Genomic DNA, 18,867 nt, shown 5'->3' on the forward strand with positions numbered 1-18,867 from the left:
ATGCTGCACAATTATGATGACCTAGGATTTCGTATTTTCACATCTATGTATTACTATGTATTTCAGTATTATGGAAGAATAAATATAATAAACATTTATAATGGGAAGGTATATTTTAGTAACAAATTTATAACATCACAGATTTCTGACAACTACACTGAAGTGTATCAAGATTTCTGCAGAAATCTATTTTCTCTTTCCTTTCTATTTAGAAAGAGATATATTAATCCAATGCCAATTTGGTGCCTATAAATGAGGAGCAGGCTAGGATCATAAAACAGAGCCCAGGGAGTGTTAATAAGGGGATGTAGTTGGAAGGAGAACGTGTCAAGTCTGCATATTTAAATGATATTTTAAATGTGCCATCCTGCGTCTCTTTACCTTGGGGTTCATATGAACAGAAAGGCAATCATCAAGGAGGTGCAAGACTGATACATGGAGAACTACAAAACATTGATTAATGAAATTCAAGATGACTTAAAAGAAATGGAAAGATATCCCGTACTCAGATTGGAAGAATCAACATGGTTAAAACGGCCATATTGCCCAAGGCAATCTACAGATTTAATGCAATCCCTATCAAATTACCAATGACATTTTTCACAGAAGTACAATAATCACGAAAGCCCTAGAACTGCGAAAGCAATACTGAAGAAAAATAATGAAGCTGGAGGAATAACCCTCCCAGACTTCAGGTAATACCACAGAGCTAGAGTAATCAAAACAGAGTAGTGTTAAAAAAAAAAAAAAGTGTTATTGGCATAAAAACAGATACATGGATCAATGGAATAGAATAGAGAGCCCAGAAATAAATCCAGAGGCCTATGGTCAATTAATCTTCAACAAGGGAGGCAAGAATATACAATGGAGAAAAGACAGTCTCTTCAGCAAGTGGGGCTGGGAAAACTGGACAGCAGCATGTAAATCAACGAAGTTAGAACATTCCCTCACGCCATACACAAAAATAAACTCTAAATGGCTTAAAGACTTAAATATAAAACAAGACATGATAACTCTGCTAGAAGAAAACATGGGCAAAACATTTTCTGGCAAAAGTCTTAGCAATGTTCTCCTAGGGCAGTCTATGCAGGCAATAGAAATAAAAGCAAAAATAAACAAATGGGACCTAATTAAACTTAAAAGCTTCTGCACAGCAAAGGAAACCATAAGCAAAACAAAACAACAACTTACTGAATGGGAGAGAATACTTGCAAATGATGCGATTGACAAAGGCTTAATTTGTAGAATATATAAACAGCTCATACAACTTAGTAACAAAAACAACCAACCCAATATTAAAATGGACAGAGGACCTAAACAAGCAATCCTCCAATGAAGATATACAGATGGCCAATGGGCACATGAAAAAATGCTCAATATCACTAATTATCAGAGAAATGCAAATCAAAACTAGAATGAGGTATCACCTCACACCAGTCAGAATGGCCATCATTCAAAAATCCATGAACGAAAAATGCTGGAGAAGCTGTGGAGAAAAGGGAACCCTCCTACACTGCTGGTGGGAATGTAGTTTGGTACAGCCTTTATGAAAAACAGTATGGAGATTCCTCAAAAAACTAAAAGTACACTTACTACGTGATCCAGTGATCCTATTTTGGGGAATATATCTGGAGGGAACTCTAATTCGAAAAGATACATGCACCCAATGTTCACAGCAGCACTATATACAACAGCCAAGACATGGAAGCAACCTAAACATCTATTGACAAATGACTGGATAAAGAAGCTGTGGTATGTTTATACAACGGAATACTACTCAGCTATAAAAAAGAATAAAATAATGCCATTTGCAGCAACATGGATGGACCTAGAGATTGTCATTCTAAGTAAGTCAGAAAGAGAAAGAAAAATACCATATCACTCATATGTATAATCAAAAAAAAAAAAAAAGAGAAAAAAAAGGACCCTGTGAACTCATCTATAAAACAGAAAGACTTACAGACATAGTAAACAATCTTACGGTTACTGGGGAAAGGGCAGGGGACGGGATAAATCTGGAACTTGAGATTTGCAAATGTTAGCCACTATATATAAGAAAAATTTAAAAAGGAGTTCCTTATGTATAGCACAGGGAACTATGTTCAATATCTTTTAATGAACTTCAATGAAAAAGAATATGAAAATGAATATATGTATGTAAATGCATGACTGGGACATTGTGCTGTACACCAGAAATTGACACATTGTCTCCGATACTTAAAATTTTTAAAAAATTAAAAAAATAAAAATATGGGTCTACTAAAAAAAAACACACAAAGGCAATCATAAAGTTTGAAATTAGGATAGGAAATGGGGGATGACATAATCTAAGAACAAAGGGAAAACAGACTTAACCTGGTTAGTTGTCTGCATGCTCTTTCTGGTAATGTGCAATGCAAATGCTGAATATATCAGTTTAACAATGTAATTTTATGCTAAGTAATTTTGGGGTCCTAAGGTCCTGTTACATGCCTGTAACACATTATACTCTTCTCATAGCTATGATCAGTTTTTTTTTTTTTCATGTTTAATTTTTGTCACTAGTATTTTGAGTTCTATCAAGGTAGTGATCCAATCTGTCTTACTGGCATTTGTCCGTTGTTTGATAAATGTTAGGTATCAAGAAATATTTTATGAGTTAAATTATAAACACAATCAGTTTAGTTTACTTCCATTTGGTTGAACAGTTATTTATCAAATACCGATTATATACTGGGATAACAAGGATTAATAAAGCTGTGCACATCCATAAAAACTAATCAGACTGAAGATACATGTATCTCATGGCCCATCTATGCTCTCAGTCTGTAGAAGATGCTATGGGAGCCCAGAAAATCAGCCATAACTCAGCCAGCAAGATCCAACAAGACTCTGTCTAAACTGAGTCCTGAAATCAAAAAAGGATTTATTGCTATCAGGATGATAGCATTCCAGGTCAAAGGAATAGAACAAGCAATTTCAAAAGCAAAAAAGGAGCATGATGTGTTTATGAGAAGAAAAAATTAAGTCATCGACTGCTGTTTATTATTAAGCAATGGTTGAATCATTTTTTGCAAAATCTCTTTCCAGTTGGAAGCATTTTAAGATTCCACTGTCTGATTTTACATGGAACTTAGTTTTTACCAAGAAAAAGTATCATGATATAAAAGGAAGTTATAAAGTTTATGGATATTTGGGCTCAGAATAATGGAGAATAAAAACAATGGCTCCAAGCATAACAAACGCAGGTCTCAAGAAGATCAACATTATAGTTAATATACAAAGTGCATGTTTTCACATTTTTTCAAACTATGATAAGGTATAAGCTGTTTTCCTACACAGCCCACATATATCCTTTTAAAAATAATACTTCTTATGTACATTCTTATTATATGGACTTTTTTCCCCAGTATATATCGCTGCATACACATGTTGGGCACCCTACAACTCAGAGAAGTTACTTAGAACTTTACAATGGGGAATTTGTAGAGTTGCTATTACTCTAGCCTATTAATAAACTTCAGAAATAAAAAAGGAACACATGTTATTCTCTAGAATCTATTTAATGTTTTGCTGTGAGTGTCCTGAATTCCTTAATTTTTAAACAAGCATCCTGCATTTTCATTCTGCACTGGGTCAAATGATGATACACAGATTATGTAGCCAATCCTGCTTCCTGTTTTTCTTTTGCTTAATAAAGACAATTATTATTTGTTGTTTGGTTTCTTGTTCTGTTTTTAGGAGGATTCTACTGCTTTCACAATAAAAAGTTACCTAGCTATCTATATCAATATCTACAAACGTATATTTATATGTTTATTTCTATAAAATAAATGTATGGTATAATAAGAAAACTTTCAGTCGTCATGATAATTATTGGGTATCAGTAGATTCTCTGATATTAAAAGTAAAAGCATGACCCACAAGAAAGGTGTTAGAGTTTATCATGAATATTTATGGGTCTAAAAATAGAAGAAATTTCTTTTCTCATTTCTTAGACTTCAATCAGCAAAACTTGCTCTCATTTAAAATAGCTGCAGGTTTTAATGCAAAATACATTTCTAGAGAAATTTTCATTTAGCTACAATGGTGTAACTTGTATTAGTTTAATTCTCCTGGTAGGGCCTAAAAAAATAAAGTTTTTAAAAGGCTGTTTAAATGTATCAGAGAAAAACAAAGACAGCTAAGACTGAAGGAGCACCACTCTCAGGGAAATACAATTAAATGATCCCAAAATTCTGCACACAATTTCTTTTTGAGATATTTACCAACTCCTAAACAATATGTGATTGAGATGCTGAGAATCTTAGAACAGATACCAAAGGCTGTAACACTAGGAAGAGTTTCTAGAATATTTACAGTGCTGGCAGACAAAAAATTGACATCACAGCCTGACAAGAATGAGGGCTATGGTTAAAATTCAGGCTTTCAGGTGAGACCGTGAAAGAAGTAAACCCTAGGAGTAAAAGGAGAAAAAACAGACAAACCTAAGCCAGAATAAGATGATCTGCCTACATTCCATCTGCCTATAGGAAGAAAATTCAATCTAGTGGGGAAAAATAAAGTATCATCTAGAGCGTTTGCCTTCATTCATGCACACTGCATTCAATAAAATGTATCATAAATAAGCGGAAATAAGACCAAATGACAAAAATGTGGAGGAACTTAGGTAAAGTAATAAACCCACAAGTGATCAAGATACTGCAGTTTACAAAAAATGGACTTAAGTTACAGCTAACAATTTTAATAAAATAGATAAAAAGATGGAGAATTAAACCAGAGAACTGAAACTCACAGATAAAAGAAAGGAAACAATTTCTAGAAATTAAAAATATAGTAATTACAAGTACAAGTAGGTATCCAAGAGATAACAGAAGAGAGGATGAGAAAATCTGACTGAAAATAGCCAGGTAGAAATAAAAAATATCAAGATAAATGTTGCAGAGAAGTACGAAAAAAACATATAAGATGTGGTAGAAATAGTCAAAATGTGTATACTTACAGTTCCAGAAAAAGGTAACAAAGTGAAAGAATTAAGAAATACAAGCTGAAAAATTTTCCCAAATTCATGAAACTTAACAATTTCAAGAATCAATAGGAATACAAGGCAGTATAAATACAAAGAAAAAGCACAACTCAGAACATGACATTAAGACTTTGACAAAGTGAGAGATATATTTAAAGGAGTAGAGAAAATTGGGCAATTTTTTTCCAAAGGAGTTTAAAAACTGACTTTCAATATTACATTAATTTATTCAAGATTTTCTTATCTGATAGTTGTTTTAAGCTGTGTTTATACAACAGTGGATTTAAAAAATGACCAAAAAGTACACACACATCATGTCAGATGGGTATAAATTCTAAGGAGTAAACCAATTCATCATAGAGGATAGGGAGTGACAGAAAGTTTGCTATTTAAAAGGTTTTGAAAAAGATTTTACAAGCCAAGTGAACACTGGGGGAAAGAGTTTTCCAGGCTAAGGAACAGCCTGTGTGAAGAATGAGTTGGGAGAATGTTTGGTGTGTGATCAAAAAAGATTAATAAAGTCAAGGTGCTCGGGGCCAAGTAACCAGGTGGAAAAAAGCAAATGAGAGGACCAATACATGAAGATACTATTATACTATATCAAAAGTGTGGCTTTTACTTAGAATAAGATGCAAAACCATTGGCCATTTTTGAGTGAGCAGTTACATAATGTGACTTAATTTTCTGATAAAATCATTCAGGTTGCTGTGCTGATGACAGGCTAAGAAGCCTAAGAGCAGAAGCTGCGGGATTTGTTTGAACACGGATCTTCTACTGTTTTCCTATTTCCGGAGTAACTGCTATGAAGTTTGCTGTCAATTAAGTGTCATTTTTTTTTTTTAGGTAACTGTCTCTTTTTAATGACTTCTTTAAAAATCAGAATGGCTAATACAAGACAGAAGAAAATAGTAAGGTTTGAAGAGAACAGAACAACTGGAACTCACACATTGCTGGTAGCAAAGTAAATGGGAATAATCACTTCAGAAAAGTGCATGGTGTATCTATCAAAGTTGTCCTAATTTATACCCAACACAGATGTATACACATGTATCAAAAGATATGTACACAATTATTTATAGCAGCACAATTCTATATTGACCCAAACTAGCCTTGATTATCTTTATTTGAGAATGGATTTAGAAACCCATGTCAAGGACATTGGTTTGCTCATTTCTCCTAAGGGGTCATTACTCCCAGGTTCTCTCAGAAAACAGACCTAGGAAACAATGAGTTTTTACTGACACTACCCTTTCTAAACCAACACTTTAGGGTTTATTCTAGTTTTCCCCCTTTTTCCATATGTAACCACATTCTCCAAAAATGAGAACCTTGATTTTCATTACAATAATTCATTTATTAATTTACTCAACCTTAAAGTATGCATAGCTTCAGAATTTTTGAATCATAATCCTCTAAAAAATTAAGAATCTAGGTCACAATTAAGTGTGTATAGTTCTTTTTTTCTTTGATCTTTAGTAGAATAGAAGACAGTAGTTACTTAGGTCAGTTATTTTCTTCTCTTACCCCCATTAGTGTGATTAACATTTTTGTCAGTTGGGCTTATAAGCATTCAAAAGATTCCTTTTCACCTTTAATGCCTGTGTGCTGAAATTACACATGGTCTGATAATACCTCTACTTTCTTATTGTTTCTACCTGCCTAGTATACCTGTGGCTGTCCCTTAAAAATATGCCTTCATAAGTTACTGTTTATATCTGCCTCTTGAATATAACATAACTGAATTTTGCTTTGTGAGCAAACTAAACATCACTTTTCTATTAATAGATGAACTAAATCCATTCACATTTGTTATACCAAGTATGTTTGGTCTCAGTTCTCTCATTACATTTTACAATTACATGTTTTATGTTATAATTTTATGCTTCTTTCTATGATGTGATCTTATTTTAACCAAAAATTATTTTGGAAAAATATTGTTGTTCCAGTTACCACCCCTCCACTTAAACCTGTCCAATGCTCTTAGTTCCTAGCTTTTATACTTAAAAATTTAACATGACTTTGTAATGGTATCTTTTACCCCCATCTATTGTCCATACAAGTATCAATAAGGACACCTTAAAGTAATATAATGTTACATGTCAATAAAAAAAATGCGGTGAGCTCAAATTTTCTCTTTATAACTTTTTCCCTCCCATTTAAAAAATATACTTTGTCACCACATACAGAATTTGTACACTAATAGTCCAATATCATCTCCACTTCTAGCTTTACATTTAAATTACATATATTAAAATGCTCAGTATCAATCCTTTTGCTGAATTTTCCCCCTGGCATCTCATGTTTTAATGAAGCTCATTCTAGTTTCCCTAAGGAGATCTTATTAATAGAGAATTCCCTAAATTCATGTATGTTTAAAACTTTTTCTGTAACTATTATATTTAAGGAATGCTTAACTTGATATAAAATCCTCGGTTCATACTTTCTTTTGATTTTTTTTGCATATCCCGCTCTATTGTGGCCTTGCTCTGAGTGTTGCTTTTAAGTAACTGAAAGTCTAATTCTTTTGTCTTGTAATTTATTTGATCTTTTTGTCTATAGAACTTGAATTCCGTTAAATCTCTATCTTCAAAGTTTAACAGTTTTACTAGGATACGTCCAAGAGCTAATCATTCTGAGTTAATTTTCTCCTGTTTGTCCTTTAAATTTGTAGATTCAGGTATCCATTTATTTTTAAAAAGATACCTGGGATTATAGCTTAAAATATTTTTATGTTCCATTACTTCTCCCCAAGGGGTATTCTCATTGTTTTCTTTTTTCTTCCTCAGATGCTGTGTTTCAAAGACAGCCACTTCACATCGTGAGAACTTTGTCTTCTTTATAAATCACACTGTTGATCCAGGATGCTTTATGTTAAAAAGCATTTTCACAATTATAATTGTCTTATTCTTAATATCAGTAGGTTTAGAATAACTTTAGGTCTGCTGCTAGCTTTCTTCTGTTCTCTTTCCAGCACATCTCTCTCTCTTCCTCCCTCCCATGCCCTCTTACCTTCCTCTTCTCTCTCCCTCCCCCTTCCCTCTCCTTCTTTCTTTCTACTTGCTCTTTTCCCCACAAAGCCTGGCAGTAGGGTACAGTGTACACTGGGATGTAGTCACTTCTGTACTTATTTTTCCCACTTTTAAGTTAATTTTAAACTTAGGGCATTCTCTATTTGCAACTCATGCTGAAGGCATGGTTTTGGTGTAAATTTATTTTTTCTTTTCTTGTTTTATTTTGTTTTAGGGGCAATTATTGGGAGATGCAGACCAAGGTAGCAGCTATTGTCTTATCTGTCTGGAAAGCTCTTAAATACATTCTGTGATACAAAAGCAAATCTATGTACAGTTTCATTTTCTCTCTTTTGTACAAAAATGAAACCACACTATGGACATTGTATTTTTTTTTTAAATATATAGTTATCTTAAAAATCTGTCCACAACAGTTTAGACATTTTATCGCATGTATAAAGTAATGTACTTGTTGCTAAAATTTTTCACATGCTGCTAAATTAAAGTTATGAAAAGTAGGATTAGGAACAGTGTACTCAATATCAATACAACTTAGAGCCAGAATGCTAACGATTCCTAAGGAAAAATACTAGTACGATTAAGACACGGCAGATCATCAAAAAAATGGAACACTGTAACAAATATATGCTCTTCCTAATATAAAGATAGCTCAATAGAAGGGGATGTAAGGAAGAGATGAAGCTGTTAGGTTGTGCGTAGACTAAAGAAGACCACCTAATAGCACTGAGTCAAAGCCTTCGGCAACAAGGAAGACCGTGGAGGGGATGTGCATCACACATGTGAACTAATTCCGTGGCTTGGTGCTCTTGCTGACACTGCACAAGGCCGTCAACTGCTGGCACAAAATATTCAAAGGCTGGGAAAATTCCCACATAAATCAACATTCAATCCATCTTCTGGTGCTCTCATTCCTCTGTTTACTAATCACATATGACCTTATTTATAGTCCATAAAAAGACTGTATTTTTCCTCTCTCTCACACATATACACATTTAAATCTTAATTAGAATTAAAAATCATCCTGTCAGCTATTCTCATCTTCACTTGCAGAAGTGCCAGATGTCATCAATTGTGAAGGCTCTTGTATGTACTTCATTGAAATTAGCTGTTTCTTTAATTTCCTTATTTCTGACCCTGGATTCAGTTCTCTGAATGAGGTGTTTCCATCATCTTAAAATGTGGGGTTAGCACCATCTCCCCATTTTCTTTGGTTCTTGTAGGTTCATACTTTTTGTTTGAAGTCTACCGGGGATATTTTAATTGATCCAAACCCCCACTGATTATTTAAACCCCTTCAAATAGCCAATATATAATTATCCTTATAATTAACAAAAGTATCAATAAGAAGAAAAAAGTATCTTCCCTTTAAGGCTACTAGATTATATACTCTGCTAAAAAGAAACAATTTATAACTACCAAAACAGAATTTACAATATAGCATGTTCCTAAACAATATGAGATTCCAAGTAGGACAACCTAGATTTGGATTTATGGCTTTAGTCTTTCCTAGCGGTACGACTTTCAACAGGTTGAGGCTTAACGTTTCTGATCTTCAGTTTTTACACGTACATCACAGAGTTGTTGGGTAAGTTAAGTGAGTAGAGACACGACAGGACCTCTATGCTCCATTTCTAAGTCTGCGCTATAGAGATAATATATTCAATACCTTAGTTAGCCGTGTCTCTTGTCTAACTGCATAGGGAACATATTGGGTGGCTAGACAGTTAACTAGAAAATAACCCTGATGAGATCGGATGGATTTGATCCTAGCATGGGTCATCACTAAAGAACCTGCTCCTTTTTGGGTTATTGCTGTGTAGAATTTGAACCTTAGGGGAAAGCGGAGCCACGTACGAGCATGCTCATCGTCCTGCAGAGAGTCAAACACAGCTGTCTTGGATGGTGATAAATGCATTCTATTACATAGTCAAAAAGCTGTGTGAATAGAACTTACAAATGTGACATCACAACTTTACAAGAGAGTTTTGCAAACATTATCTACATGCTTCTGAATATGCTATACAACCTAGAATTCCTTTGTTACTGTTAGCCAACCACTAACTTAAATCATGTTTAGGAAATTAAGGACAGCTGTAAAAGGTGAAGGATTCCTTGAGTCAGCAACAGTCTGTCACTTCATAGGACTGTTTTTCTCTTGAGACTAACATAGAGATTATTGATTTTGTTTAGTCAGCCTCATGGTCCAAGCTTCTTATCAGCACCCTTTCATGATTCTTTAACACAGGAATAAGGATTACAGAGTACTGCCTAATTTATTTTCTAAAAAGATATTCCAATGAGATGCTGATGTTAGTTTTTTGGGGGAAAGCCTGAAATTGCTTACAATTTTATCATCAGCAGTAATGGACAAACTTTGAAAACGTTAAGTATTAGGTTTTAAACTGCTTTCACATCATTACCCATCTATCCCAAAGGGCTTCAATTTTTGAGTGTTGATTTTTCAAAGTAAACTCATATATTAATTTTTCTACAAAAAAACTTTGTAGGCCGTAAGTGACAAGACCCCTACTTCATAGTGTGAAGCATAAACCTACAACCCTGGGGGGGAGGGTACAGCTCAGTGGTAGAGTGTGTGCTTGAGGTCCTGGGTTCAATCCCCAGCACCTCCTTTTAAATAAATGAGAAAACCGAATTACCTCCCCGCTAACACAATACAAACAACAAAAAAACTTTAAAGAAGGCACACTCAAAGCCTTAAAAAAGTTTAAAAAGACCGTTACAATCCTGATTTTATTTATATTCACAAACTTCTTTTTATAATGGCTAGATAATCTAGCTATTTGTGTGTGTTCATTAGACCTCAATATACATGTTCAATGATGTAATTGTACTAATGTTAAGAAACATTTCTAAAATTAAAGGAGTTTTCACCTGGTATTTTAGAATGATAAAAAATATGTATCTTTAAAAAAACAAGTATCTTTTAATACAGTTTAGTTAGATTATATTATTTCCCAGTATAATACACAAATATTACACTAGAATTCCTGTAAATACATATCTTTCTAAATATATACATGTTTGACACACATGCAAGTCTGTATACATCATACATTTCATATCTTCCAAGTAGAATACTATGCATTTGAGACACGGAATGCAAATATAGGTAAGCCATCTGTATTCATTTTTCATCTATTCAACATATTTTTTTTTTTAGCACCTCCTATATACCAGGAATTTTTTTAGGTCCTGTGGCTGCAGCACACAATAAATGAAGAAATTTCTAACAGAGTCTCCATTTTAGGGGTTGTGGGAGAGAGACAATAGGTCTCACACACACACTATAATTAAGAAAACTGGAAAAGAAAGGTGAATATAAAAGACAGGTGACTAATACAACAAAAAATAGACAGTTCCTCTAAAAGTATAACTGAAAATTAATATTAGAACTCAAGTATAAGTGTTCATGCGTGAACAAACAGAGTAATCTGTGGATAAGTCCTGTCTTTTAAAAATGGTTTTCCTTATTGATGATTAATAGTTTTACGGTACCTTAAAGTTCACATAGGATTCTGATGTAAAAAAAATACTCAAGGCGTCTTAATTGATAAATATATACAACTGTAGATCTCCTGCTGATTTTCACTGTGTGTATGCATGTGCACACTTGTGTGAGTGATATGAAAAACAAAGAACATCCTCTGATATATTTATCTTTTTTTCTCAAAATAAAGCCTGGGGATAAATTTCGTCTCTTAACAGACACATGTCTGTACAACCTTTTTTTTTTTTTTTTAACAATATCTGTTCAGTTTGCCAAGGTCACCATCACCTTAGCATATCTATCAGTTACTAGTGTTCTTCACAGAATGTATGTATTTACATTCTTGCAAGCATCTGCTAAATAAAACAAGTTAAAAATGAGTTAATCCATATTAATTTTTATTAATTACTAATATGTTACTATGTTGGGGGAGCCTGTATGACAAAACAATTCTATATTAACAAGAGTTTTGGAAAACATTTTTTATTTAACTATAATATCGAAAAATATGCTTAATTCTGAGATTTCAGATACGTGACATGTCAATCAACAAGTATTTTGTATAAATGAGCTTTTAAATTTTTTACCTCCTGGTAAGGTATGATACACGATTATCATGTTCAACAGCAATATCTTTGTGTGTTGTTTTACAAACATGCATCTCACACGCACACACACAAGAAATAATGGACATAATAATGTACAAATGAATGTTTTAGGTTTTCCTAATCTACAATTTACCTACTTGCCTTTTGAAGGATAAAGACACTGACTCAGAGAAGCAACTGGCTTTGTAAGTCAGGCCAAGTACTACTGTGCTTTAGTCAGTCTTTTTTTTTTTCAATACTTTCTGAAAGTACTGCTACATGCTGATAATAAGTTCATATAAATATACTTATTCTAATATAAGTATATTTGTCAATGTCAAGATCATTTGGCCACAGAAGCATGGGTCTATAAGAATATTTCTATCAAAAATACAGTGCTGCAAATAAAGGTAGAAACTACATAAGAGAATTGCTTATGGATAATACCTTGTGAAAAACAATGAAGGTCACTTCTCTGGTACAGACATTATTTAGATAAAATATTCTCTGCCCTGCTGTACCTTAAAAAAATTTTTTTTATTGAAGTACAGTCAATTAAAATGAATCAATTTCTGGTGTACAGCATAATGTCCCAGTCATGCACATACATACATATGTTCGTTTACCTATTTTTCACTGTACCTTTTTAATCAAATTTTGAACGGCACATATGGTCAAAAATAGCCCTAAAAAGTCGTGCTTTGCTGACCAATGGAAGATACAGGCTACTATGTATTATTGCTAGATTCAAATTTGAAGTATTAACCTCTTTCTCCATGACGTCCCTGAGAACCCAGAGGACTTTTTTTTCGACATCTTTATATTTTATTGATACAGATGAAGGTTCTTTCCCAACTCAGATATAAATAGCCTTGAAACTGGTGCTGCTATTCTCATGCAAGTATTTTACACTTTTACTCTAGTTTGTTTATTCATAAAAAATTTATGTATTGTTCTGTATGTTCTAAGAATCTGTATTAATGAAACGATACTTTTCCAACTTGGTATTTTCATTTAATATTCTATTGTAGAGAAGCAAATATCCTGATAGATGCAGATGTTGATTATATTTTATTGCATGAATTAATCAGAATTTATTAGCCACATATGATTAAACAACTCTGCTTCTAGAGAAACTACATATAAAAACATTCCAGTACTGGATGCAATTCATCTTAACACAGTCTCCCTGAAGGTGACGTAAGTAGAAAAAAAAAGAGCTGAAGTAATTACCACTTCATTTTACTGCCTCCTCTGATTTACACTTAAATAGGAAATATTTTTAGTACCATCGCTATGGATATTCTTATTTAAGGATAGTTAAGATGTGAATCCTGTGACCATAAATTGCAGATAGGTAAATCAAGAATTTAATATCTCTTCTGGCCTCAGAGTGCAATGCCGTTTCCTTGTACACCTGTCAGAAATGCACACTGCACTGGATCATAAAACTATAATTCACATCAGATCCAATCAGTCACGGTGTTATCATCGGCTGTTTTAAGTATTATGTGGATCTGGAGCTCAAGAATCATTCTTAGCATAAAGAATGTTTAGCATAACACATTTTATGACCACTGCACAGATCATTTTACTGGGAGAGCGTTAAAATAGGGCTGTTCCTAATACAGTGGCACAAGCCATTTTGCATGGAGGATCCTTTCTTTGACGGAACAGCCATTCTAAAATGAATTAAATCTTAATATATTCTCAAATACGGCATTTGCCATATTCTTAACACAGTTTTGAGATATGCAAGGTAAATATTGTTATCCATCTAAATACTGTTATCAAAAGTAAATTTCTCTTATAATGTCCAATGTACCAAAAAGAAAGTAAAACATTTTTAATGGCAATTACTTAATGTATAGCTCATAGCTGGTGTAACACCCACACATTTATGTTTTCCTGCAGAAAAATATTTAGGTTTGACCTTAATAAAATATCAGAGGCTTTTTTAAAGCCTATACAAGATCAGAAAAAGATGGATAAACACAGACCTACTATACAGTACAGGAAACTATATTTAATATCTTACAATAACCTATAATGGAAAAGAACTTGAAGAAAAATACATGTATCTGTAAAACTGAATCATTTTGCTATACACCTGAAACTAACAAAACACTGTAAATCAACTGTACTTCAATTTAAAAAAATGTTTTTAAAGATGGAAAAACTCATTCAATGGTCTCTGTTTACCCTTCAGTCTTCGGCCCTGCCTGTTCCAGTTAGGTTTTTTCTCTGAAACTCAGTCTAGGCTTTAAGAATCATGCCTCGTAAGAAAGGATTGAGGAATGTGTTGAAACCATGTTCAACATGCATTTTAGTATATATACAATACCTCTATTCAAATATGCACACACATTTTTATAATAGAAGTCTGGCAAGATATCAAACATTATCACTGATTATTACTGCAGTATGACTATAGTTGTTTATTCCTGTCTTTACTGTATATGTAATAGTCTTTTAAACAATGAATATTTAATTCACAAATGTAGAGCATCTACTATATAAACGTTACTGTTTTAGGTTCTTAACAGTGAATAGAACAGTGTCTTTATCATGGAGCTTATAATTTTAGAATAATTTTTACTTAAAAATTATATAGTTTTAATCTGGTATAACAGTTTTGTACAACTTTGTCCTTGAGAGCCATGATTATTTCTGCATGATAAGAGATTAATTCTTACTTTCTTTTTCTGTATTTTCAAAACTTTTCTAAAAGTATGACTTTACTATAAAAAATTAAAAATCTTAAAATCTTAGATGTAATTATTTCAAGTGACCAATTTCTTAAATTATAATTTACATTATTTTTGTCTAATTTTATCACTGACAAAACTCTCTAAATGTTTTGAATTTTGCTTTATTTAATCTATTTCCTTTTAATCTTACTCTTTTCTCCTCTCTTTGACTTTCTACTTGACTTTCATGAATTAATTTGCATACTATTATGAACTTAAATTCGTATTTAAAGTTATCTTTGATTTACTGTAGCAAATTACTTTTGCAATGTATGACGTGGCTCCCAGCTTTCAGAGTGATGTACCTTTCCATTGGTCATGCAGCTGTAGACCCATGTTCTTTGTCTTATGTGCTTGCTGATTTTTTAAATGATTTTTTTATGCATATAGTATACCCTAAAGGTAACTAGATTAATACACATTCCACAAGGTGTAAGGACTGTCCATTCAATGACTTCCAACATGCTGATTCAATCTCACTTTTACTCCTAAAGCAGTAATGTCACAGAGGATGTGGAGTAACTTAAGTCTCATATATGGTTTCTCAGAATGTAAAATTTGCAACCAATAAAACGACAATGTTTGAAATATACACAAAATGTTATGATAACTCAGAGAAAAAAATGTGACAATGAGTGTGTATATGTCCATGAATAACTGAAAAATTGTGCTGAACACTGGAATTTGACACATTGTAAAATGATTATAAATCAATAAAAAATGTTAAAAAAAAAAGACAATGTTTGCAAAAAGCCTAATATAATAGTATTATGCAAGGTCTATTCATAATAGCAAGAACTGGGAACAGTCTAGGTGTCCATCAACAAGACAATGGAAAAACCCTGTGATAATCATACAATTAAAGAACATTCATCAAAAAATTGCCAACTTGTGATACATGCAAATACATGGATAAATATAAGAACATTAAGTTGAGGGAAAAAATCCAGTTACAGAAAATATATACCCTGTAATTTCCTTTAAGTTCTAGGAAAGGCTAAATAAATAAATAAATACTAAGCCCTGTTGATAGTGATAAGATTAGATTGCTTCTTGGGGTTGGAAAGAACTAGCTGAGAAAGGGCAAGAGGAAGCTTTCTTGAGTCATGGCAATGTTCTGTTTTAAAATTTATGTAGGTTACTCTGAATAAATCCATAGTGAAAACTGATTCAACTGTACACATAAAGTCTGTGCAATTCACTATACATATATTACACCTTATAAAGTTAAGATTTTTTAATAGCTAAAAAAACCAAGAAATAGGAACCAGGCTGGTTCTTTTAAAAAAGAAATTAAGACTGAGTAACAACAAAAAAAACAAAGAAAAAAATAATTTAAGGTTCTTAATCTCATTTTTTCCTGCACATATATATAATATGTAATAAAAAAAATCAAACTCTTGGCAATATTTTATTTTCCAAAATTAAATGTGCCAGCTGATCTCTGATTTGAGCGTGCCTCCAACTTGAAACTGGTGCATATGTGGTAGTTTCTAATTCATCTGTAACTATGCCTCAGAACTTTCAAAATAGCTTAAGTTAGGTGATTTCCAATTCTTGGCCTCAAAGATGACTAAAATAGTTCTTAACCCATTTATTAAATAATATATAGCGTACTCTTCTTGGTAAAATCATTTAAGAAATCAAATGATAGAGCTAAAACTTTAATACTTGAAGAGAGAAAATAAGGGAACAATTCAATTTGCAATGAAAGTAAGTTAGGAGGTACTACAGACTTACAGATTATGGCATTATATGGGACAATCAGATGGTTACTGGTAGCAAGTACATATAAATCCTTTCTTATGTAGAGGTAGCAGCACCATCCTTTATCCACATAAAGAAAATGTTACATAACTCCATTTCACCATTACTACAATAAACAATTAATTATTTGTCCTCATGACTCCTGTCTCTTGCTAGTCCCTTCTCCTCTCCCATGGAAAACTCTTTACAGGGTCCTACTGGCCTACCAATCAGAGCTAATAAGCACAGTTCCTAGCTCAATATAGTTTTGAATTTAGTTAAAATAACATGTAAGGGAAAACAATGGTACAATATTTTGTATAAGGACTTAAATAGCACAGGGCAGCTCTGAAGACTTACGTACAAGTTCCGGCTAAGGATAATCATTTCATGACACAAATAGGTAATACATTGCTTCTCAAATTCTTACTAACTCTGAATTTTGTTATTCTTAACCAGAAGTATCAGTATTCAAGCAGACTACACATTTCCAAAATGTGACATTAATTAGGCTCAAGACATTTCTTCACTGACAGTTTTGAAATTTTTGGTTACCATGAAATTAAATTACAAGCAGTGCAAAAATTATTTCCTTTTCATAGAATTAATTTTATACTTCCCTTTAAAAGAGATTTATTAATAGTAGCTGTTCATATATTCAACTTTTACTAAATAGCAGTCTACAATTTTGAGGTCAAGAAGTATGTTTTCATTTTTGTCTAATAGATAGAGACATACTATATATAATATATAATGACTTAATCTCTGAAAAAGTCAGTATAGAACACAAAGGCTATTCATTTTCATTTCTTAATCGGAAGAAAAGTACACAAGCACAGAGACAAGTAGAATTTATTAGCCATGTATAGATTAGCATCGTTTTAACAAAAGCAAATAAAAATTGATCTGGGCAAGAGAAATGAAAATTAAGTCCTTCTGTCAATTAAATAAAAAATGTAATCACTATGATTTGTTCTTTAAGTCATGTGGATGTAGTAACAGAAAAAACATTAAGTTTCTGTCCTCAAGGAGATTTTAATCCATATAAGGACACCAGATGATACGTAAATCTTGGAGAAGAAAACAAATGAAAATAAAACCAGGTGTTAGAATTCTGAGGAGCACAGCAGATGGAAATGCTAGGACTTTGTCTTAAATGTCACTTAGGACACAAATTGGGAAGCCAGATGCAGCCGATGGTATTTTTAAGAATCAAGATGATATATGTGCTTTTTATGACTGCAGATAGCCTAGTTCCTGAATGATTTATTGCCTTCTCAAAACAAAGAACATGTTAATAATGCCTGCATCTCTCTGAAGAGTTTAGTTGTTTTTCTTTTTATTTCTTACATTGCCATTTAAATGACTAATATAAGGATGAACTAGGGAAAATTCACATAATAGATGCCTAATAAATTTTCCAACAGGTTAGTGTGATGAAATGTACCAGCAGTAATCTCCAAAGACCTAAATTCTTTCTTCATCTTTCCCAGGTACTAGAAAATTACCTCTACAAACCTCAGTTTTCTAGACTGTAAAATTTAGAGAACACCATACATTTGGTGTAACTCATTATAATAAGGACCAGATGCCACAAGTATTAAAGCAGTTTTTGAGCAAGAGCTACACAATACACTTAAAACATTGGGAAGTTAGATTACTTGTAGAGAAGAGTTCTAATGCTTCTCTTTCTACCATCCTAGACTACACAACTGCTTTTTTGCAGCAAAATCTACCATAAATTCTCAGTGTCTCACAAAAACAACACTTTTTTTTAACTCATTATGTGACATCTACCAGATGGTTGTATCTCAGACAGTTGGCTCAATTTTTCTGGGCTCTGTTGGGTTTGACTCGTTTACAGAAAATTTGAAGTGGGGTGTCCAAATGAAAGTATTCACTAAGAACTACATTAATCCATTCAGGTATCTTAGCAATGCATTTTATCAGTATGCCTCCTTTAAAGTTTCCTTTGTCCCAAAAAGATATCTTAAGTTGCCAAAACGTTATACATTCCATTTTTCAATCTTCCCTATTATGATTTTATAAAGAAATAATCACAACCCTCCATGCTGAAAATTCTAGAGTATCTATTTTGTTTCTTGAAATGATGTTGACTGCAGTTACTCTTTTTTAAATTAAACTTCTCATAGTCATTAATGATATGAAATTAACAAATGACTTGCAGTCATTCTGTCTCCAAACATCTCCCCAAGTATGCTCACTAGGCTTGTTCTATATC

Source organism: Camelus dromedarius, chromosome 7, assembly GCF_036321535.1.
Source record: "Camelus dromedarius isolate mCamDro1 chromosome 7, mCamDro1.pat, whole genome shotgun sequence".
NCBI lineage: Eukaryota > Metazoa > Chordata > Mammalia > Artiodactyla > Camelidae > Camelus > Camelus dromedarius.